Source organism: Rhineura floridana, chromosome 2, assembly GCF_030035675.1.
Source record: "Rhineura floridana isolate rRhiFlo1 chromosome 2, rRhiFlo1.hap2, whole genome shotgun sequence".
NCBI classification, from domain to species: Eukaryota; Metazoa; Chordata; class Lepidosauria; order Squamata; family Rhineuridae; genus Rhineura; species Rhineura floridana.
The window spans coordinates 152,087,471-152,111,919 of record NC_084481.1 but is presented as its reverse complement, the minus strand read 5'-3'; positions in this window follow the sequence as shown (position 1 = coordinate 152,111,919).

Below are 24,449 nucleotides of genomic sequence, written 5' to 3'. Positions count from 1 at the left end.
TCGTCTGGTTCCTGAGATATACACCAAAATGTCACCCCCCCAGCGACTGTTTAATCTGTTTTTTAACCGATCTGTATAGCAGCTTTTAGCCAGGGCTTGGAAAAGTTACTTTTTTAAACTACAGCTCCCATCAGCCCCAGCTAGCATGGTCACTGGATTGGTCTGATGGGAGTTATAGTTAAAAAAAATAACTTCTCCAAGCTGGGGCTCTAATCCCACCCTTTCAGGATTGTAGCCAATAAGGGGAGCCAGGCTTGTGATTTGTTGACCCAGGCAGTGCTTAGGCTTCATTACAACGTCAAAACGGTGGTTTTGAGGTCTTCAGTTTGAGTAAGTAAGAATATGGTTTAAAGTTTTTTTTCTCTTGTGTGTAGCAGTCAGACCCTGGGCTGTTGGAGAAGGCAGTGCTTTGAAAACCTTTCCAATATGAAAGCTTTAATCCAATACTTGCTTTTCTGGGAGTAAAGGAATGCTGATCCCATGTACCTGGAGTAAACCCCATTGAATTCATTAGGACTTACTTTTGAGTAGACATGGTTAGGATTGTGCTGTAAATTAATGGGACTTCTGAGTAAACATAACAAAGAATTCTATTGTTTTCTTACCGAACTCTCACTTTAACCACATGAAACTATGTAAATGTAAATACATTTAGGCTGTGCATATGATATTGTAATTTAAAGGTGTAATTTTAATTTTGCTAGTTGTTTATGTCACTACTATTGCCATTACACTCAGTGATATATGGGAATTATGATTTACAAGTAACATTAGTACAAAAAACATTACTAAGGATTCTGTATGGTCTGGTATGGGAGGAGGTCCATGGGGGTGACACCATGAGTTACCGCACTGGGTGACACCAACCCTAGTGACGCCACTGTGTTTCTAACAAACATTTTCCAACATAAAACCAATGTCACCTTACAATAATTGATTTTGAGTTTCAGTGTTTCAAAATAAAATATCATACAGAACAAAATTACAATGTACCATTTGTAATTCAGTAATATAAGAGCATTGGTCAGGGGTCTGATTACTTTTGCAAGGCACTGTAACTCATGAAAGTTCATCTCTAAAATGTATACAGTTCACAGATTTCAGCTTGGTACAAAAATTTAATTTTATATATAAAAATTACACAAGGTCCTAGGCATATACCGAGAGTCGAAGCAGCAGCTGGGGCACTCTCATGCTTTCTGGCAACTGCAGACTTGCTTTCAGATGGTACTTTTTGAGTAACAGCTTCTTTCTTGCCACCCTTCCATACAGGCCAGTGTTATGAAGAGCTCTTGATATGGTTGACTGGTGCACCATTACTCCACTCCCAGCCACTGAACTCTGTAGCTCCTTCAAAGTGATCATTGGCCTCTCTGTGGCTTCTCTCACAAGTCTCCTTCTTGTTCAAGTGCTGAGTTTTGAGGGACAGCCTTTTCTTGCCTGGGTGGTGTGATACAGCTTCCACTTCCTGGTTATTGATCCAACTGTGCTCACTGGGATATCCAAACACTTGGATATTATTTTGTACCCTTTTCCTAATCTATGCATTTGTATGACATTATCTCTCACTGCTGTAAAATGCTCTTTGGTCTTCATTTTCCTTCAGATCCAGAGCCTGACCAATGATCCTTCAACAGAGGGGTTTTTATCCTGACAATGTGACAGCAACTTTAATGGTTCAGAGGTGGCCAATGGTAAGGTAATCGTGTCCTCCACAGAGCAATTTCTTTAATCTGTGTAAACTGGGATCTTCCACAGCACAGGTGTTGAATACTTCTGCAAGCAATATGTTCCATTTTTTTATGTTTCTTACAAACATTTCCCAACATCACCTTACAATAATTGATTTTGAGTTTCAGTGTTTCAAAATAAAATATCATACAGAACAAAATTACAATGTACCATTTGTAATTCAGTAATATGAGAGCATTGGTCAGGGGTCTGATTACTTTTGCAAGGCACTGTATATGGTGTGAATGTGGTCCTGGACAGGGTGGAGGATGGGGTGAGGTCAGAAATGTGCAGATGCACCTAAGGAGCCAATGTGACTATCCTGCCACTGACATCACTGCAGCCCTGGATATTCAAGTGTCAAAGCACAAGGGATGATTTATTTATTTATTTATTGCACTTGTATACTGCCCCATAGCCGAAGCTGTCTGGTCGGTTTACAGCAATCAAAAACATTAAAACAAATACACAATTTACAAACATATTTTAAAAACTATTAAAAACACAATTTTAAAATTCAGAACAATATAACAATTTAAAAACACATGCTAAAATGCCTGGAAGAAGAGGAAAGTCTTGACCTGGTGCCGAAAATATAACAGCGTTGGCGCCAGGTGCACCTCGTCAGGGAGATCATTCCATAATTTGGGGGCCGCCACTGAGAAGGCCCTCTCCCTTGTTGCCACCCTCCGAGCTTCCCTTGGAGTAGGCACCCAGAGGAGGGCCTTTGATCTTTAACGTAGTGTACAGGTGGGTTCGTATCGGGAGAGGCGTTCCATCAGGTATTGTGGTCCCAAGCCGTGTAAAGCTTTATAGGTCAAAACCAGCACCTTGAATCGAGCTCGGAAACATACAGGCAGCCAATGCAGGTGGGCCAGAATCGGTTCTATATGTTCGCACCGTCTGGTCCCTGTTACCAATCTAGCCACTGCATTTTGCACAAGCTGCAGTTTCCAAACAGTCTTCAAAGGCAGCCCCACATAGAGTGCATTGCAGTAATCTAATATGGAGGTTACCAGAGCATGGACAACTGAAGCCAGGTTATCCCTGTCCAGATAGGGACGTAGTTGGGCCACCAACCGAAGCTGGTAGAAGGCACTCTGTGCCACCGAGGCTACCTGAGCCTCAAGTGACAGAGATGGTTCTAGGAGAACCCCCAAGCTACAAACCTGCTCCTTCAGGGGGAGTGCAACCCCATCCAGAACAGGTTGGACATCCACCATCTGGTCAGAAGAACCACCCACTAGCAGCATCTCAGTCTTGTCTGGATTGAGCCTCAGTTTATTAGTCCTCATCCAGTCCATTGTCGCAGCCAGGCACCAGTTCAGCACATTGACAGCCTCATCTGATGAAGATGAAAGGGAGAAATAGAGCTGCGTGTCATCAGCATACTGATGGCAACGCACTCCAAAGCTCCGGATGACCGCACCCAACGGTTTCATGTAGATGTTGAACAGCATGGGGGACAGAACTGACCCCTGCGGAACCCCATACTGGAGAGTCCAGGGTGCCGAGTAATGCTCCCCAAGCACCACCTTCTGGAAGCGACCTGCCAAGTAGGAGTGGAACCACCGCAATGCAGTCCCTCCCACTCCCAACTCAGCTAGTCTCCCTAGAAGGATACTATGGTCGATGGTATCGAAAGCTGCTGAGAGATCAAGGAGAATCAACAGAGTCACACTCCCCCTGTCTCTCTCCTGACAAAGGTCATCATACAGGGTGACCAAGGCTGTTTCCGTGCCAAAACCAGGCCTGAAACCCAACTGAAATGGATCCAGATAATCGGTCTCATCCAAGAGTGTCTGGAGCTGGCCTGCAACCACTCGTTCCAGGACCTTGCCCAGGAATGGCACGTTTGCTATCAGCCTATAGATTTCCTCCCCTGACTTCTAATTTACTTCAGCTCTCTTTTATTTTCAGAGGTTTTTTTAAGGTGGCATTACTAGCTGTCTGTGTTAAGAGTTATGTACCCTTGCATCAATGAAAATGCTGAAACATTTTGCTTTCAGACATTAGATACTGTAATCCACAGCCTGCTTAAGCCAACATAATTGCAATGCATTTAGGACAAGTATAGGGAACCTTTGGCCCTCCAGATGTTGCTCAACTACAACTCCCATCAGGCTCAGCAAGTATGGCCAATGACCAGGGATGATGGGAGCTGTAGTTCAGCAACATCTGGAGGGCCAAAGGTTCCCCATGCCTGATTTAAGACAATATTGTCTGCTGACTTCTGTTGGTCTAAACCAACATGCACCAATTACTTCAGCATTACAGTTGCAATTTGATGGGAAAGTTATACTGTTTTTCTTCATGACTAAGCAGTCTTCATCTTCTAGACATATCTAACAATTTCACTGTGGATATGAGTAAGATTTTGGCAGTACACAATTATGCTATATTTCTATGTTTTCTTCAGTGTAACCCTCATTTTGAACCGAAAGAAATACTTTTCATTACTATTTTGTTACATCTGGTACTTCCCATGCAGTTTTCCTCAAAGGATGAACAAAACCAACTCCTTATGTCAGTTTTTCTATGGTATAAAATGTTACTTAAGACATGTGAGGAGCAGAGTTATTACTGTTATGAGTCCATGAAATTAATATTTCCTACATATTGTCAAAACAGCCGGGATATATCCAGTTACTTCCCCTTAATCTACAGCCTAGTTCTGGTTATCTCTCCTCTAGAAAAGTGATGGCGGAGCCTGCTTTTTGGGTTAGATTACCAAAGGGTCATTTTCAGTTTACAATTCAATTTTTAATGTTTTGTCAGAAATATGTTTTTGATGAATTTCCATATAGTAATTGCTCTCCCCCCACCCCAATTTTAAAACTTTCAAGAAATAGTGCCATAGGTTTACATTTCCAGAAGAATTTTCTGTGCCAGGATGCACATATTAAAGTGTGTTTATTTGGTGTATAGTGCAATTTCAAGATTGCATTTTCAGTGACACCCAAAAACTTGTGTGTTAACAGCCAGTTATCACTAGAAATATTATCTCAAAGTATCTTTCAACCTCTCTTCCCAGGGAACCCTGGAACTGTAAGGTCATAGGGGTCTCCAAACAACTCTCAGCACCCTTAACAGTTCCCAGGATTGTTTGATGAAAGCTATGGCTGTTTAAAGTGGTATATTATTGCTTCAAGTATATAGTGCAGATGGGGCCACATTGAAAAGTATTGCATTGTGGCATAAGTTCTCATGGATGACAACTCACTTCATTATTGGCCAACCCATTATGAGGCAGAATAAGACAATTATCTCAGGCCTTCCACACCCTCATTTGGCTCAGTATTTCCCACATGATGAGGCAAGGCAAGATAAAGCTCACCACTTCCACCTTCTCCCTTCCTCACCTCATTTCACTCTGAGAAAGGGCTGAGGGAGTCCTTCTTCAGAACCAGGCGTTCTGAGCAAGATAGTGAGGATAATTCTTGTACTGTCACCATGGTTTGTGACAGCAGCCAGAAAGACTTGTAAACTTAGAAAAAAATGTAAAGCTTTTAAAAAAGTTTTTAAAATGTTTCTAGCTGTGGTGACAAGCCAAACAGGCATTCGCCTGGCCACCTTGCCCATAATGCTTAGCTCTGAAGAAGCACGCCCTCAGTCTGTACTCAGAGTGAGGCAAGATGAGGCAGGGAAGAGGCGATAGCAGAGAAGCCACCAGCACTGCCACCAATAATGCAGTTTCCATTATTAAAAAAAAGGGTAAGGGGGGGAGAAGAAAGAATTGGAAACAGTGGTGGGACAACAAGGATGGTGGTGCTGCCACCAACACAAAAGATAAGGATGGGGTGGGCAATAGCAGGAAGAAGAGTGATGCCAGGCCTGTTCATAATGAGGGATGGCGGAGAAATTTGGTTTGCATTTAAACATGAACCTAATCTGCACTTTCTGAAACAATATGTGACCCAGAATATAGCTATCCTTTGAAAATTGCCTTCTTTGGATTTTACAAAACAGTTCTCCAGCCAAGTAAGGTGTACAAAAATGCATATACTAGGGTAAAATGTGCATTAAAATGCATATATATATATGAAAATAACAAACAAATGCATTATATTAGGGGAAATTGCTTTGTAAAATATGTATATTAAGCAAAATTGCATACAAAAAGTGTGTGTTAGGAGAAATTGGGATTAAAATGCTGATGAATTTTATGAGGACTTTTAAAGAAAATTCACAGACTGATGTGGAAATGTGGAGAACTGAACTTAGGAATGAAAAAATGAAAAACTAAAACCAACAGATTCTCCCATCCCTGTTCATAATATGAAGTGTTACCCTCAGTTGGCAGATATATATAAACATGGGTATACAGCAGGGTGAATTTGAAACCGTGGGGTAATTGGCATTGTACCTTGTTGCTTCCTTTTTCCCTCTCATGCATACCTGTCAAATGAGGATAACATTTCGTGCATTTGATAAAATTGACCCTACTCCACTAAATGTGATGCATAGTAAATTTGTTAGTCTTTAAAGTACCACAACACTCCTTATTGTTTGTATGTGTGCCCAGTCTATCTGAAGGAGCGCCTCCAGCATCGTCAGGGATGCCGCTCAACAAGATCAGCCTCAGAAGACCTTCTCTCGATCCCACCGGTTAAAACAGCTAGACTGGTGAGGACTAGAGAGAGGGCTTTTTCAATAGTGGCCCCCACCCTGTGGAACTCTCTCCCAAATGATCTCCACCATGCCCCTTCTATGATAAGCTTCTGCCGGGCCTTGAAGACCTGGCTCTTCAGGCAGGCTTTTTGGGTGGGTTAGGTTTCTTACTGTTATGGTTTTAAATTTTAATGTTTTAATGTATTGTTTTATCTTGTACGTCGCCCAGAGTGGCTGGACAACCAGCCAGATGGGCGACTAATAAATTAAATAAATAAATAAATAAATAAATAAAGAGCTGCCGATAAATCCAATATGCTTTCCCTTATGAGTGATCCAGTTGTAGGCTATGGTTTGTACTTTTATAGGTCCTCAGGCTGGATAATAGTTATCTCAGATTATTTTTTAACTTCCTTCACAGAGTACTTTTTCAGGAAATGGATGGATTTTTAATGGACACAGCAATCCAACGCAGAGGAGGCCAGAGCTGGCAGAAAAGAAGGCAGTGTAAGGGGCCACCACATCCTACCGTGGTTCATTCCCGGGAAGTGGTTATGCTTGCTGCGCCAGTAGGGCTTGACAGAAGAAAACAAAATGCAGGTTTCCTTCCACCACTCTTTCCCCCAGCATAACGTCACCTGGGACCAGGGGTCACAGGATGGAGCCAAACAGGGTCAGGATGCAGTGTAAATCCCCCTCTTCTCAGTTTTGCCCCCCAATACCCTCCTGGAATGTCCCTTTTTCAGGCCTTGCACCGGCCTTGGCTGTGCTGGCCAAATCTCATCTGTATCCAGGTGGCAGTGGAATTTTTGGGTGGGGGACTTCTGCTGGCACAATCCAGCTGTGCCGACACCCAACCTCCTTCCCCAATCACACACTACATCCTGATTCCCCTCGGTCCAGCGTAAACACCAGGAGGATTGTGCCCTAAATCTCATTCATCCTTAGGTTTTCACAAAAGGGACCAATATGTCAGTTTGCATGTGTCAGAATGTTTTAGGGCCCATCCATACCTAACCACAAAATCCATGTTCTCCATATTAGGTAGGTTGCCTCGAGATCCATGCATGTTGTTTGTGGATGGATATATTGTGAAAACCTGATTTTCAAACATCCATACTTTTTTTTGTCTAGATTGCTTTAGCATTGGCCACTCCCCTAAATCCACCCCTTTTCAGTGATTGGTCCATAACAGTTGTTTGGTTTTCGTGTGCTTTTTCGGAAGAGTGCAGAAACATGTATCTTTTTTTTAATTACCATGCATGCGCAGGTTTGTGGATATGCAAAAGGTTAAAGTTAATCAAACCCCCTCCTCCCCCTCCAGTGCAAGCAAAATAAATGTCTGGGCTGTTACATATAACAAAGTGTATACTAAAGATGGGAGCCTTCTCCTCTCAAATTGTATTAGATTCTCCTCCACCAGCCATGGGAGAAAGCAAGAGATTGTCTCTCATTCCATTTCAAGTTAGCAAACGGAGGACCAAGATTAGTCAGCTTCAGGCTCGGAGGAAAAGAACACTACTTACAGTGCATGCACTCTCTTTTGCACACACACAGATCTGGCTGCCTGGAGGGAGAGAAAAGGATCTTCCCATCCTCTGGTTACCTGATTTTGGCTCTTTGGTATGTTTACCACAAGACTCCCTATCCTCCATCAGTATTTGGCAAGACAGAGAGGCTTTGCCTGCTGCTGGATCAGCTGCACTTCATGGGATGCTCGTGTGAAAGAGGCCAGCAGCTAGAGGAAGCTTGCTAGTTTGGCAGCAGCTTCCCCTGCCATCCCAGCTGCACTAATGCATCACACATACACACACACCCGAAGATGCTCGTGTGAGAGGTGAGCAGGAAGAGGAAATCTGCTGGATCTGCAGAGGCTTCCCCTCCCATACCCATCAACTGTTGGGCAGAAAAAGAGAGGATTTGCCTGTTGCTGGATTGGCTGCAAGATGAATGCCACATTAAATTACCCCTCTCTCACCCCCTTCCCCTTATCAACCCAAGGAAGCTCCTCTAAACTCTGTTTTCAATGTGCATAATATCACAAAATAGCTTTTAAGTGGAAGTATTATTCATTCAACATTTGATTTTATGTTAGATTGCAAAATAGTTTTTTTTTAAAAAAGCAACGTGATACAGAGAAGGAGGAAGTACCCTGGTTCAGTTCCGGAAGCATGAATGAACTGTAAGGAAGGAGGAGGAGACAGGGAGAGAGGGTGGGATCTAACATCATCCACCCATAATACAAAAAAGTGGGGAAAGACTTCCTCACTGCAGAGATTAGAGTGGTTAAAAATTGGGACAAAAATAATACTCAGTTTATATCATGGTAGGGAAACTGCAGATTTAAATAGGAGAACGTCCAAATGGTGGGGAATGTCATATGGATGCCCACGAACTAATGGAAACACAAAGTGGTTAGATCACAGATTAAAAGGAAGAGTGAATGGACTCTTAACGTACAATTTCTAAAGTGGTAATTGCTTAAATAGCAATGTAATAAGAATATAAAACCTACATAAGCTAGAATGCACATTTGAATTACAGTTCTTTATTCCATATTTATTTATTTCATTTTCAACCTTCTCTAAACTTCAAAGAGCTCAGCAAAATCCAGATACCTCCCTTTTTATCCTCACAACATCCCTGTAAGGTAAGTTAGGCTGACAGATAAAAATTGGACCAAAGTCACCTAGTGACCTTGCTTAATATCATCAGTAGATTGTCATTATTTCATTACTTTATGCAGATTTGAACTCAGGTCCCCCAGATTTTAATCCGACACTCAACCATACTTTCACATAAAGAACACAAGAGAAGCTCAAAGGCAATTACAGCCTCACAAGTGAAATCACCTTCAGAATGCTGGCTTTCATTCTGTGTTGTGCTGCAAAACTTCTTGGTCTTTCATTGTAGACAAGTTGTTTCCCCAGCCCTTGTACCACAACACTGGGAGGAGGATTTGTCATCTGTTGAGAGAATGACATGTGCTGTGCCATAATTATCAGTGCTGGATGCACTCATCATATTAAAATCAATATATAAAGAAAAGAATCAGAAAAAATGGCACAAAGTGTTTAAAATGTTGCACTCGTCTAGAAGTTGCAAGTACTTGTTTGTGGGATTAGACTCAATTTGATTAAAATAATCAATAATTTTGCAAGGCTGCAGTAAAGCTCATAAAAGTTGCTTTTGTAATGCTCTTTTCTTATACAATATGTCTGAGTTTAACATGTCAATATGCCACATCTCTGGGGAACAATTTAGCTATAAAGCTCATGTTAGCAGATCTCAGCTTCTTTGTAACTCATGTAATTCTACATTCCAATCCAAAACATTTACTTGAATTAAGCCCCATTTATTTCAGCAGGCAGCAAGTAAGTATGTCTAGGACCACAGTGTTTGTGATACAAATGAATGCCGAGACTGCAATCAACCAAGCATTACCACTGCACTGTCTCAATTCCTTTAAGTGGAGAATGTACAGAGCATCATGATTGCACTTAATAAGTGAGATGATGTAAGCCAGGGGTGAGAGGTAGTCTTCCAGATGTTGTTCAACTGCAACTCTCATTAGCCTCACCCAACATAGCCAGTGGGCACGGATGATAGGAATTGTAGTCACCAATCTTGAGGGCTACCACATTTATTGCATAGGTTTTGAATGTACATCGCTTGCTTTGCTAAAGTCAGTCTGACAATTGTCCTATGCTAGGCTATTTTAGGTAGTTTGGACTAGATGAAATGCCTTTTCTGTTGGCTCTCACAAGAGGGATTTCATCCAAAGTTAAAGAAAAAAGGAATTCTTCCATTTTTGATCATTTCCCATTTGATGCTACAGTTTTTTCTGTTCAGATTTATATTGCAACAGCATCCAATGCCTGTTTTCAATTCACATCCCCTGATCACTGGATTATATTCTAAGGAGTAAGCCAGATTAGAGTGGGTCAGTAATAATCCAGTGAATGTGCTGGGTGCACTCAGTGTTGCAGCGTCGTGGAAGTCGCACAGCTAAAGGCGCCTGCTAAAAACTTTCTTAGCAACCCTAAACCCTACCGTTTCACTCTCAGTTTCTAGTCTGGCTAAGCCCTAAAGACTGTCTAGACATGTTTCCTGACTCCTAACTGAGCAGAGCAGAAGGAGCTGTGTCAGCTGGTCCAGAGGATATACAAGTGAGCCAGCTCTCAGAGAGCGGACGCTAACAGAGAGAGCTAACAGGAGTTTGGCGGGGGAGGTCCCTAAAAAAAATGTCCCCTTGTACGGCACACTACATACTAGTGGGACTCTCCTATTTACTCTGAAGGAGGACAGGACAAAGCACAGTCCATTCCAATACAAGTAGAAAGAAAGAAACAAAAGGCAGTAGAGACTATGGACGGGAAGGACACTCCCGTGGTGTTGACTTGCAAGGTTTGTGCAATGTTTGTTTTCTTGCCTGAGAACAACATGGCACATGTGTGCAACAAGTGCAAGCTGGTGGCACTGTTGGAAGGAAAAGTGAAGGGCCTGGAACAGCGGGTGATCACACTGGAGAGTATAAGATAAGACGAAGAGTTCTTAGATAGAACACTGGAACCACCAGAGCTTGGAAAAGTTACTTTTTAAAACTACAACTCCCATCAGCCCCACCCAGCATGGCCACTGGATTGGGCTGATGGGAGTTGTAGTTCAACAAAGTAACTTTTCCAAGCTCTGGGAACAACAGCTGTTCTGAGAACAGCTCCAGGTTGTCCTTGGCCAGGCGCTCCCGGAGGACCTCCAGGCCGGCCAGCTTGCGGAGGCAGGCGGCCACCTTGTTGCACAGCACCTGCACCGCGTGGTGCCCGAAGAGCTGCCAGTGGTGCTCCAGGCACTTGGCCTTGAGCCGGTCCTTGTCGAGGAAGCAGCACAGGTTGCACAGCTCACAGTTCTTGGCCTGCCGTTGCCCGTTGCCCGCCTTCAGCTCGCAGATCTTGTGGAGGTGCTCCTGCAGCTGCCGGTTGATGCCATTATTCCTACTTATAGGGCCTTTTCCAAATTCTCTCACAGGTCAGCTAGCAAACAGGCTATTACTGGGCCCCATTAGAGCCATTCCCTCAGTTCCTCTTACTGTGCACAAGCCTTTGTTAGTTGTTACCGCCAAGTTTACTCCATGCTGTGACCAAACACATTCTTCCCAGTCCTTGTGAGGTGCAACCCATCACTTGCCAGCAGTCCATCTTCCAGGAAGCATAGCCCATGGTCTCAGAATCCAAATTTCTCGTGTCAGCACCACCTTCGTAGCCGGTCATTTACACAGAGTATTTTTCTTTCCCTTTCCACTCCTCTGGAAGTACTGGAAGGATGGACGAGAAAATTATCTGCGCCCCAAATTCCTTGAGTTTCCTTCTCAGAGCTGCAAACGCTTACATGATTTCTTCATAGCATCTCTTGGCAGTATCATTCATTCTCACATGTATGAGAAAAAAGGGATATCTGTCAGTGGGCTTTATGAGCAATGGCAACCCTTCCATCATGTCTCTAATCCATCCTCCAGGGAGGCAGCATACCTGGTGAGTCCATGGATCTTCTCAGCATACTTGGATTTCAATTCCATGCAGTAGGGAGTCTCCCACCACTACTACTCTTCTATTCTTCTTATCATGGGGTGTGGTTTCATTGCCTCTGCTTGACTGAGCTTCAGCCTCATGCTCGCTGTTGTGTGGGGTCTCCTGTAATTCTTGCCCATACTGGGGCACTGATGCGACCTCCCACCGCTCTTCCTGATTGTATTTGGCCTGTGACAAGGTGGTTGTGTGAAGGTCTCCACATGGGAAGAGTGGATGGCTGAGTGCACTGTTGTATGGATCTTGAAGGTTTACCAAAGATAAAGATAAGTAGAATAGCACACTATTAAAAGCCTTTGCAGTCAATTCCCAAAGCCTGTTGGAAGGACAGCAAGGAGAGAGCCAATCTAATCTCCCTAAGAAGGGAGTTCCAGAGCCCTTCAGCCGCCAAGAGGGTCCTTTCCTGTGTTCCCACCAGGTGTACCTGTGAGGGTGGAGGGACCAAGAGAAGAGCCTTCTCTGAACATCTTAGAACTCAAAAATGTGCATAAAGGAAGATATGATCCTTCAGATAGCCTGGACCCAAGCTGTATACAGTAGAGCTTTATAGGTTCTAACCAACACATTGAATTGTGTTCAGAAACAAACCGATAGCCAGTGGAGCTGTTGTAAGAAGGGAGTCATATGCTCCCTGTAATCAGCCTCAGTTAACAATCTGGCGGTAGTTCTTTGAACCAGCTGAAGTTTCTGAACATTCTTCAAAGCCAGCTCCACATAGAGCATGTTACAGTAATCCAAATGGGATGAACCTAAGGCATATGTCACTGTGGCCAAATCAGACATCTCCAGGAATGGGTGCAGTTGGCGCACTAGTTTTAACTGTGCAAACACACTCCTGGCCAGCACTGAAACCTGAACATCCAGGCTCAGGGCTGAGTCCAGGAGTACATCCAAACTCTGAACTTGTGTCTTTAGGGACAGTGTAAACCTGTCCAGCACAGATTAAATCCCAATCTCTGATCTGCCTTTCGACTGACCAGAAGCACCTCTGTCTTGTCTGGATTAAGCTTTAATTTGTTTGCCCTTATCCAATCCATTCCTGATGACAGACAGTGGTTTAGACATGGTTTAAAATATAGTTAATCTGTGAACAAAATTTATAAATGGAATACTGTGTGGAAAATTAGTATGAAAATATGGGATATAAATGAATTCCAATTGAACTGAGTGAGGACTAGAACATTAGTGGAGCAGCAAGCTGTAGACAATGCACTGCTATAATTGGTATTGAAATTTCTGTTCAGCTCTGAGCCTTTGCAGATAATTAAAAATATAGGGGTCCCCCCATTCCCACAGTGTTTGTCATTTGGGGCCTTTTCCAAGGGAGGTGTGGAGGGTAGCAAAATGAAAATGGGTCTTTTCCGTGGTAACTTCCAATTTGTGAAATGCTCTCCCCAGGGAAGTGCACCTGGCACCATCATTCTGTTTTTAGGCGCCAGGAAAAAAGATTTTTATCTACCCACACTTTCACTTTTTTTAATTGGGAGAGTAGTTAGCTATTTCAGTGGCCTTTTTGTGCTCATTCTTTTAGTGGGATGGTTAGGATTTGTTCTTTTAAATATATTTTCAGAGGAGTATTTTAGTTTCTGTTTATTGTTGTTTTATATCCAGTTTTAATGTCTTTGTTTATTTTATTGTGGAAGTTGCTTTGCGATGCCTTAAATGCAAAAATGTAATCAATCAATCAATCACTCAATAGATTGTGTATGCCACAATCTATATATTCCACCCTGACATAATGGTGGGGTCTGTGTGTGCGTCATTGCTATTGGGGTAACATACTTCTATTTGCAACAATTTAAAATATTGTGCTGGATGAGCATTCTACTAGTGTGGTAGTACGTAACCAACAAGGTGTTGGGATGATAGACTTGCTTGTTGCCTTTCAACTTTTTCTTTTTTTGTAAACTTCTCCATAAACATTCTGGCACAGCAGTTGCAAAATAAGAGAGGACACTATTTTTAAAAGGAATATTAATTACGGTAATAAAATTGCACAAAATGATATGGGCAACAAGATGTGTGTATAATTACCACTCACTACTTTAAGTATCATGATCTAAAAGGTACTTAAGAAGAAAATGAAACCTGAAAAATGCAATATTTATGCAACAGGAGCACTAGCTTGAGAAAAGATGGTTGCTTTTAAAAAGAAAAAAAGAAAAGAGAAAAAGTTGCTGGAACCTGTGCAGTTCAGTAACAACAACTGTGCATTTATCTGGAGCACGTATTGGACACCTAGCCATGGGCCCCCCAGAATTGGAAGGTGTTTTATTTTTCTCTCCTCTCTGTAACTTCTCATAGCAGTTAGCAATCAGTCACTCAAAAATAATAAACTCTTTTGGAAATTAAAGAAATCAAATCAGAGATTGGTCATAATGCAAATCTACTGTTGAAACAAGAGGCTTGGCCCTCAAACAGTACAGTCATAGGCATGTTTACATAGAAGAAAGTCCCCTTGAGTTTAACAGGGCTTTCTCATAGGTATATGTGTACAAGATGGCAGCCTAAGCTGTCTAGATGAGAAAAAATATTTAAAATTAAGAATTATTCAAAATGTAGGTGTATAATTTTTAAAAATCATACCTCTCTTGCTGTTCTATTCTTCTATTTCGTTTGCTATTACACTTGTTATTAGCCACACAACGAAGCTCAGTTTCATGTAGTCATTTTTATGTAGTGTGTATATGTAACCAGATATTAACTTAAAACAATGCAATTAAAAGTCTAGTACTGTAACATGCTGGGAGCATCAAACACATGCCATCATAGACTTAGAGATGCAGTTCCAAGAATACAGGATGGTGGAATAAAAGTGAAATATAGGTGTGGAGAAAGTAGACAGAGAGAAGCTTTTCTCCATTTCACATATTACTAGAACCAAGGGATGTCCAGTGAAGCCGAATGGTGGAAGTTCCAGGACAGACAAAAGGAAGTAACTCTGTCTTGACACAGCATATTGTTAAATTATGGAATTTGCTATAGTGATGGCTTCCAACTTGGATGGCTTTAAAAGAGGATTCTTGGAATATAAGGCTATCAATTGCTACTAGTCACGATAGCTAAATATCAGCTACAGTATCAGACACATATTTCTCTGAATACTGGTTCCTGGGAGCTTGAAGAGTATTATTATGCTCATGTCTTGCTTGTGAGCTTCTCTGATTGGCTACTGTGGGGACAAAATGCTGAGCAGACAGACATTAGGTCCAATGTAGCAGGGCTGTTCTTATGTTCTGAAAACAGACACATACCACTGACATACACAGTCATCATGTTTTAGGAATTAAATGGGAGTACAAAAGCTGGAGATGTGGTACAAAAACTGAGTTATCTGTTGCATACTTACCCATCATGCAGCTGTAAAATAGTAAGAAAAAAACTTGCATACATGTAGCACCTGCAAATGTTCAGATAATTTTGCATGTATTGTTTCAGCCGTCTTTATTATAATCTTGTAATTTTATTATCTCTGTGTTATGGGGCTGGCCTGGAAAGGGATAGCTTGCTTAAAGCCACCTAAGAAGTTTGTGGATGAAGCAAGATTGAACTGGGGATTCTCTGCCTAACAGCTCATACTATTAATATATTACACCAGCTCAAAAGCACACCTTGTGACTTGCCAAGCTGGACACAGCCCACCACCCATCGTGACAAACTTTTCTTTAAGCAGTGGTTTATAGGTCTCCAGATATGCATGAGCAGGCATTATTAATTCATGCAATTTAAGGTTTTAAGTGTTCTTGTGAAGTGGACAAATCTACAATGTTACAAAATCAGAGCAATCAGTAATTGCATAAACTCATTAATGGCTGTGTTGGAAATATCACAAATGATGTATCACATCAGAAGCACTGCTTTTCAGTGGAGTCAGTGCACGTGGTCAGCACTGAATAATCAGGTATAGAGAAACTGCATGTATGTGTGAACCAGCCAGTCGCTCACATATTTCTACCTCTGCATTTTTATAGTGTGCTACGATTTAGCATTTGTCCCTCTTAATAGCAGAGAAACATGAACTATACAACTTTGGCTTCAGGTGGTATGTATTCTGGAAATATCCTAGAAACCTATCTGAAGTGCATCTGAAACTAGTTTATTGAATTTGTAGTCATTTAGATCAACATGGGTTTAATGGCAATCTCTTAGTTAAGTGCTTCATTACCAGCAAAAAAACCCAGTTAAATATATGCTAAAATAGTAATATATGTTGTCCAGATTCCCAGACAATTTTAGTGTGGATGCCAGTGGTCAACTCCCAATAAATCATCTTCAGCACAACACTAATGTGTGGTAATCTAGTAGCATAGATAAATCCACCATCTTGATTACGTGTATGGGACAGATGGAAACATATTCTATAAACCAAACTTCTACAAACAAAGTTAGCGATGAAGGATATTAAGTGGAACAATGAAGCCATGGGAATAATGATCACTATCTACTATTCTATGATTCTATAAGCACTTTATAATCTGAATTTCGTGCTGTTGTTTTTAATTCTTCTCTTATTTTTATTATTGTTTTATTGTGCCTATATTTCTATGTGAACTGCCCTGCATGCCCTTACTAGTGTGGTTTGTTGTTGTTATATGCCTTCAAGTCGATTACGACTTATGGCAACCCTATGAATCAGTGATCTCCAATAGCATCTGTATGTAAATCCAATAAACAAACAAGACCAACAGTTCATAGATTTCTAGATAAATGCCTTTTGATACATGCTGGAATATAAAACATCTGCTGCATTTGGGCAGACAACTTATCTTAACATTTATAGTATGGTCTAATAAATAAAATAAATTTGTATGGAAACTAGCACATGCAGTAGTACACAAATACAGCTTGGACCAGTATTTCACAAACCTTTGACACTTGAGGTACACGTTTAAATTTCTAGATCAGTTCCAAGGACAATGGACAAGCATCCTTCCTGTACATGGACTGGCCCAGTTGGTATTACCTCTTGGTGTTGAACCCCTTTGCCATCACTAAGGACTGAGGGATGGGCATGTGCTCCCAAGGTAAGGTTAATGTTTCTGGGATTTCCCTGCGTGTGTCAGCTGTAGGGTGAGCTGCAATGGGAAATCCTAATAGTGGCCTTATTCCTCCCCTCAGGATGATGTCACCACCCAAATATTGATGGCGAGAGAAGGTAAATGCTACACATGGCACCTCTTTGCTCTGATAGGCATAGAATGTTAGATGACTCCTGCATCAAGGCTTAATTTTCTAAGGCATGCTTCAGTCTCTCACAAACACTGGCATAGACACAAGGTTAGACCCATACAGAACTTACAAAGATGCAGACTTGGCTTACTGTACACACATATCCCTGTGTCTCTATTTTAATTTTTTCTGAACTAAACGTTGAGGCTCTCAATCAAGAAAAAGGGCTGGTATACAGTAACAACAATTGTAAAACACACAATTACAAACCTCATACATACATATGATATTCACACATACATACCTAAGTCTCTTCTTTTCCTGAGGTTTTCCTTGTCAGAATACATCTCCATCTTGTTCAGATGAAGGACACAGAACAGTATGTTGAGAATAAGCACAAAAGCATCCGGGAAGGGTGACTTAGCCTGTGCCTGCTTTTGAGACGGGCTCCTGCCTCAAAAGAAGCTTATTCAGATATATCAGTCAGTTTTTTCTTTTTTTTTGACTGATTAAACTTCTCCCGGGTAGGGAGAAACGAAGAGATTAACCTCAAAGCCTATTTTTGTTGGGACGACCAGATCTCATTAATTTATGGGACGAGGTCCAGCCGACGAAGGTGGGACGGATTTTCAACAGCAAGCTCTATCTGTTAAAGCGAACGTTCATCTTATCTTCTAAGAGAGAACGCACTAACAGGCAAGCACCCTTCTTTCTATATTTTTCTTTTACTTGACTTAAATTGTTGCTGTTTAAAAGAGATTTGCCAGATTGATCGGTTTTTGACATCTCACTGGGGAGCCGTAACTTCTCTCTGCTACGCACTAATTAATAGCTTATCTCTGTTTTTGTTGCAAAAAGCTGTCCTGGATTTGCATTCTAAAGATACACACAGAAGAGGGATCTCTATTCCAGATTTTTATTTTGAAAAATATTATACTGTTTTGAGACTACTCTCTTTTTGGTCTATTTTATTTTGACGAATCTGTTTCTTGACGATTGCCATTAATTGCTTCGATCCTGGGAACTGCATTTTGTTTACTTAACTATTGGAGAGATAAGGCTGTCTGCTCTGTTTATACTGTGATGTCACCAAGTTTGGAGTATTAACCCAATTGTTGCTGAAATAAGAAGTGGTTTTCCTATATTTTTCTTTTAAAATGGCAATTAAGAAAGTGGCTGAGAATCTGGAAATAACTATGTTTCAGAGAATAATGAATGAGATTGAGATAACGAAAATTGAATTGAGTAAAATGAAGCAGGAGATTAAAGATATAAGGGTCCCTGTGAGAGAGGTGACCCTGGAAGGGGTCCCTGTGAGAGAGGAGACCCCGGAGATTGGAATAGGGGTCCCTGTGAGAGAGGAGACCCTGGAGACTGGAATAGGGGTCCCTGTGAGAGAGGAGATCCCGGAGATTGGAACAAACGTGGAACAGGAACAAGATTTGGAGTCTATGGACTTTAGAAATAAAATCTATTGTTTGGAACTCAATGTTATCTCTGAAGAAATTAATGAAGATTCTAGAGATAAAGTTATCAATGGCATGGATTATCTTCTGGACTGGAATGATGTGATGGAGCCCAATATAGAGAAAATCTATGGAATTAACTGCAGCCATGTGACAATGGAAAAACTTTTAAGAGATGACCCAGTGTATTTTGAAAAAAAGAACAGAGATATGATTTTACAGCAGTATTTCAGCAACTTATTCAGAATGGATGGCAAGAAAATATTTGGGATAGAGGTAATTCCCATCAGACTCTTATTATATGACTATGGCTTTGACAGCAAGATTATTATGGAATACTGATAATGGAAGATTGGATATTGAAATTACTGGACTTAACAAGACTACTGAAGATGGAAGATGGAAAATGGAACTAATAGAGATAATAGAACAATGGCTACTGAAATTACTGAACCTAACAGATTCTGATGTGATGGATTAATTGAAATGTTTATTTTGACTATGGTTATGACAATAAGATTATCATAATTAGTAATGAGATGGATTAATCGATATGCTTATCTGGAAAAAAAAATTGATAGATATATTTCTTAAAGAATTGAAACCTCTCTTTGACTTTTTGTGGAAAGAATAAAGTAATGTTTATGAGATTTGATGATTAAGTAAGATAACTACTGGAGGAAAGTGATTTTATAATATGACTTAAGAGACAGGATTGCTATATATTATAGACTTATAACTGATTTGATCTTTGACAAATGGGAAGTCAATATTTTACTTTTTATTTTTTATTTTATTTTTTTTTTTTCTTCTTTTCTTTTTTTCTTTTTGTTTAACTATTTTTGATTTTGTTTTTTGTCTTTGAATGTTTTATGATTTTGTCTTGTATGTTTTATGAAAATCTGAATAAAAATTATTGAAAAAAGAACAGAAATATATTAGATGTTAAGTTGTGGTTATAAATATTTCTTCCTTTCAACCAGAAATGTCCTATTTATAAACAATTTTCTCTGGAACTTGGGGTATAAATAAGATTGTAGTTGCCATCAAGGACAACCTGCCATTAGCTACATTGAGACCTTGGCCTCATTGACCTTTGAGAGTTCTTTAAGAGTGTCAACAAATATATGGATAGGGAGCAGTAGATAGGGATGGAAGGATCTGTCAATTTCGGTTCTCATTTTTCCAATCTCAAATTCAGTTCTCCATATTTCTGCAGCAATTTGCAATTTTTCTAAAGAAAGGCCTCATCAAATTACAAATTTCTCCTAACACAGACATTTTGTATGCAGATTTGACTAATATATACATTTTGCAAGCAATTTCTCCTAGTATAATGCATTTTTGTGTTATTTTTACTATTAAATTTCATTTATAAATAAATGGTTAACAAAGAGGAAGCGAACAGTAGGATGAAGGGGCTGACCTGTCATATATTGCTGAGACTAGATGGAAGAGCAGGGTGGGCATGACCAAACTCAGCTGTGCCTGGTACACCACAGGGCCGGACTGGAGGACTGGGGGGAGGGTTGCCATTGTCAATGTACCATCTCCTTTTCTAGAAAACATTGTGATCTTGAGATGAGTTCAGAGAGTTTGCATCTGATGTTGGTCCAGAGACACAAACTGGGGATCATGCTGGTATATCAACCACTCTGCTGCCCAGCAGCCTCCCTGAAAGAGCTGGCTAAGGTGGTCTCTAGCATGGTGTTGGAGGAGCCTGGAATGATAATCCTGGATGACCTCAATATCCACACAGCCGGATATTGGGCCGGCTTGGGACTTCATGGCCTCCATAACAACCATGGGACTATCTCAAATGTTCATCAGTCCAACCTACAGGACACGACACATTCAGGAAATAGTCTTTTACCCAAGTGATGTGATGGATTGACCAAAGGTGGGTGTGGGTGTGCAATGCACTCCCTTGTCATTATCAGACCATTATCTGGTAACGTTGGATTGGTGGTAACATCCTAACATCATGGATGGGATGTTTCCAGCCACGCCATCATCCACTGCCTTTGGAAGCCTTATGAAAAACTGCTGCAGAAGTGGGACCTTGAATAACATAATGGGTGGGGTGTTTCCAGCTACTCCACCATCCCCTGCCTTTGGAAGGCTTGTAAGAAGTTGTTTCAGGAGTAGGACTCTAAATAACATCATGGGTGGGGTGTTTATAGGAGCAAAGTTGAAACTGTCTTAATTCCCTTCTATTTTTGCTACATTGCCAGGAAGTGTACTGTTGCTTGCTAACAGATGGAATGTTATTATACAGCCACAAGAGTGGCTGTATACTATAGCCAGCATGGATTTTTCACATTCCGCAATATTAAATTGAAAATACCCCCATGCCATTCTGATGCTTCCCATACTCTCATTTCAAAACAAAACCTTACAAAACTTATAGTCCTGAACTCAGAAACGCTTGCTTAACAACCCTCTCAATTTTCATGGCGATACACAAAACAGTCAGAGAGAACAGAGAGTTCAAAGTCTAAAAAGAGAGAAAAAAAACCCAGAGCTCTTTTGGACTTTTTTCTCTGAGAGTTCTCATAATCTGCTGAAATTCATTAAAAATCAGCCATATTCACAGAGTACCTGTAATCCTAATACTGACCTTGCCCCATACTCTGACCTTCATCTTCTGCAATTTAAAAGTTAAAAAAATGCCTGGCTGATTTTAATTAATTTAATAAATTTTGGCTGGCAGCCTATGATAACGTGTGGCATGCTCAGTAAGAACCAACTGTCAGAATTCTAAATGCCAGACTCACAGCTCCTGGGCTAGCCTTATCAGGGAGCCACACCCACACCACACTTTGATTTCACTTGAGACAGTCATGGCTTCCCTGAGAGAATCCTGGGAACTGTAGCTTGTGAAGGGTGCTGAGAGCAGACTCCTGTTCCACTGAGAGAGCTCCAGCGGCCAGACTGGTTTAACAGTCAGCCGCTCTGATTGAAGGTCTGTGAGGGGAACAGGGCGTCTCCTAGCAACTCTCAGCACCCTTCTCTAACTACACTTCCCAGGATTCTTTGATAGACGCCATAACTGTCCAAAGTGAAATAAAGGCCTGGTGTGGATGTGGCCAGGGAAAGCTTTGGTTTAAATTTGGGTGAGAGGCTACATGTGGCTGCTGTAGAATACAAAGGTGGGGGAAAGCCTGAAAAAGAATGATACTGTTCACAATGTTTTCCTTTTAGAATGGAAAGGGGCTTCCCTTCTGCCCAGTGCTCACCCACACAATCTCCTCCCCCTCCCCTCCCTGCCCCTTCCCTGAGTCAGTGTTGGACTATGACCTGGGAGACCAGGGTTCAAATCCCCACACAGCCATGAACCTCACTGGGTGACCTTGGGCCAGTCACTGCCTCTCAGCCTCAGAGGAAGGCAATGGTGAAAAAACCTCTGAATACCATTTACCATGAAAACCCTATTCAAAGGGTCGCCATAGGTGGGGATTGACTTGAAGGCTATCCATTTCCATTTTCAAACATGATTGCATAGAAATAAATCCCATTGAACTCAAAAAGTAGGCAAATGATCAAACCCTCCCTTCCTTCTCCTCCCTCCCCCTTCCTTTGCCCCTCCCTACCCATCCCCATCCCCTTCCAATCCCTCCCTTCCCCTTCCCCGTCCTCTTCCTCCTCCACATGGTCAGTTTTACCTACCTTAAGCATGATTGCAGGGAAGGAAATACCATTGAAATCTATAAGCATGCAAATGATCAAACCTGCCCTCCCCCTTCCTTTGCCCCCCTCCAATATTCTCCTTCCCCTCCCCCTCCTCCTCCCCCATGGTCAGTTTTTCCTGTCCTAACCAAGATTGCATAGGAGTAAATCCCATTGAACTCAACAAGCATGCAAATGACGAGACGTGCTTTTCCCCTCCTTCCCCTCTCCTCTCCCTTCCTCCTCCCCTCCCCTCTTCCTTCTTCCTCCTCCTCTGCCCACTCCAGCCCTCCCTCTCTCCCCCCTGGTCAGTTTTACCTATCCTAAGCATGATTGCACGGGAGTAAATCGCACTGAATTCAATAAACATGCAAATGACCAAACCTGTCCTTCTCTACCCCTCCCCCTCCTGTCTGCACCCCTCCCAGTCCTGTCTGCTCCCCTCCCAGTCCTCCCTCTGCGTTTCCTCCCCTCCCCCCCTCCCCTCCCCATTTTCTGTGGTCAGTTTCACCTATCCTAAGCATGATTGCAGGGGAGTAAATCCCATTGAACTCAATAAGCATGCAAATGATCCATCCATTCTCAACAAACTTGCACAGGATCCCGGATTAAAAACGTTGCGGTTTAAGAACATACCTATAGCCAACAGATATTTCTATCAAACTTTAAAAAGCAGGGAAATTGGACAGATATAGTGAATGCACCAGGGGAGCAGGAGACCTGACCTCCTCTCTGAGATATTGTACTGCCCTACAAATTGGTCAAAAGGCAAACACAATTTGGGTTGGTCTTTCACAGTCCAATCCACTTCCTGTGTAGCTTGGAAGAATTTGGTAACATGTGCCTCTGAGCATATGGTGAGTGGTGGCAATACCTGCAATCAGTCCAAATAACAGAAACAAGACATGTGCTGTGCTGATCTTGTTTTAGCAGGGAGGAAGCAACATTATTAGGACAGTTGATATAGTTCAGATGGTCATTTTGAATATATCTGATTTCCTTTGCAATTTTAGTGAAGTTTACTATAGGAAATCATTTTCTTTTGCTTTTATTTCTGTGAATATGTGAAGTAAAGCAACACCTTGCAAAATGTACACTAAAAAAACTCCAAACATAATTGTGGAATAATGGCACTGACTTCTGCAGAATAGTCTCCAGTGGACCTCAGGAGTGTCTCAATTTGCACAAGATAAAACAGTGAGAGGTGAAATATATTCTAGCAAAATTCTAGGTGTGCTCTATGTTTTTAATTGACAGTGCTCACTTTGCCTTAAATAAAGTGGTTTAAACATAGCAGGCTGAAAACATGCATCCTCTTTTTTCCAACAGCTAGAGTAGTTGCTGAAAGAGCAACATATTGGAATCAGTCTGATTTTAAGTCAAACCGCAGTTTCAGATTCCACTGTTAATGCACCCAAAATAGAAATAGAACATAACCTCCAATTTGAAACACAAAAGGCTGTCTTCACCATCATATGACATTGACCAATAAGAACACTTTGAAATTAATAAAAATAAATTTGACACAGATTTCTAGGATGAATAATGAGGGAAATAAACTTTTATAGTTTAGATTCTTTGTAGAAACATTAGTAACACAGGAAAGAAGGAAAGTAAGAAGAACACCAACAAACATACAAAAATATAATTGTCCATCTTTGGAGATGGCAGGTGTTGCCACCACTCACCATATGCTCAGAGGCACATGTTACCAAATTCTTCCAAGCTACACAGCAAGTGGATTGGACTGTGAAAGACCAACCCAAATGGTGTTTGCATTTTGACCAATTTGTAGGGCAGTACAATATCTTAGAGAGGAGCTCACTTCTCCTGCTCCCCTGGTGTATTCACTATAGCTGCCCAATTTCCCTGCTTTTTAAAGTTTGATAGAAATAGCTGTGGGCTATAGGTACGTTCTTAAATCGCAAGGTTTTTTTGCCTATTAGTGAATATTTATTGTATTGAAAAGGTTTTTGTGTTTGGTGTGATATTTGCTGTTATGTTACAGTTTTATTATTTTTGTTATTATGAAACTGTTTTTGTAATTGCTGTTCACTTTGTTGTAAGCGGCTTAATTTTTTGTGGAAAGGTGGCATACAAATAAAATGGTGGTGGTGGTGTAGCAGTTCCCCCCTGCAAAGGTAGGGGACCTGTTCAGGTGGCCAGCCCCTGGAGACTGATGGATTCCTGAATGCTCTGGGGAATTTTCCAGGGGAAAAGG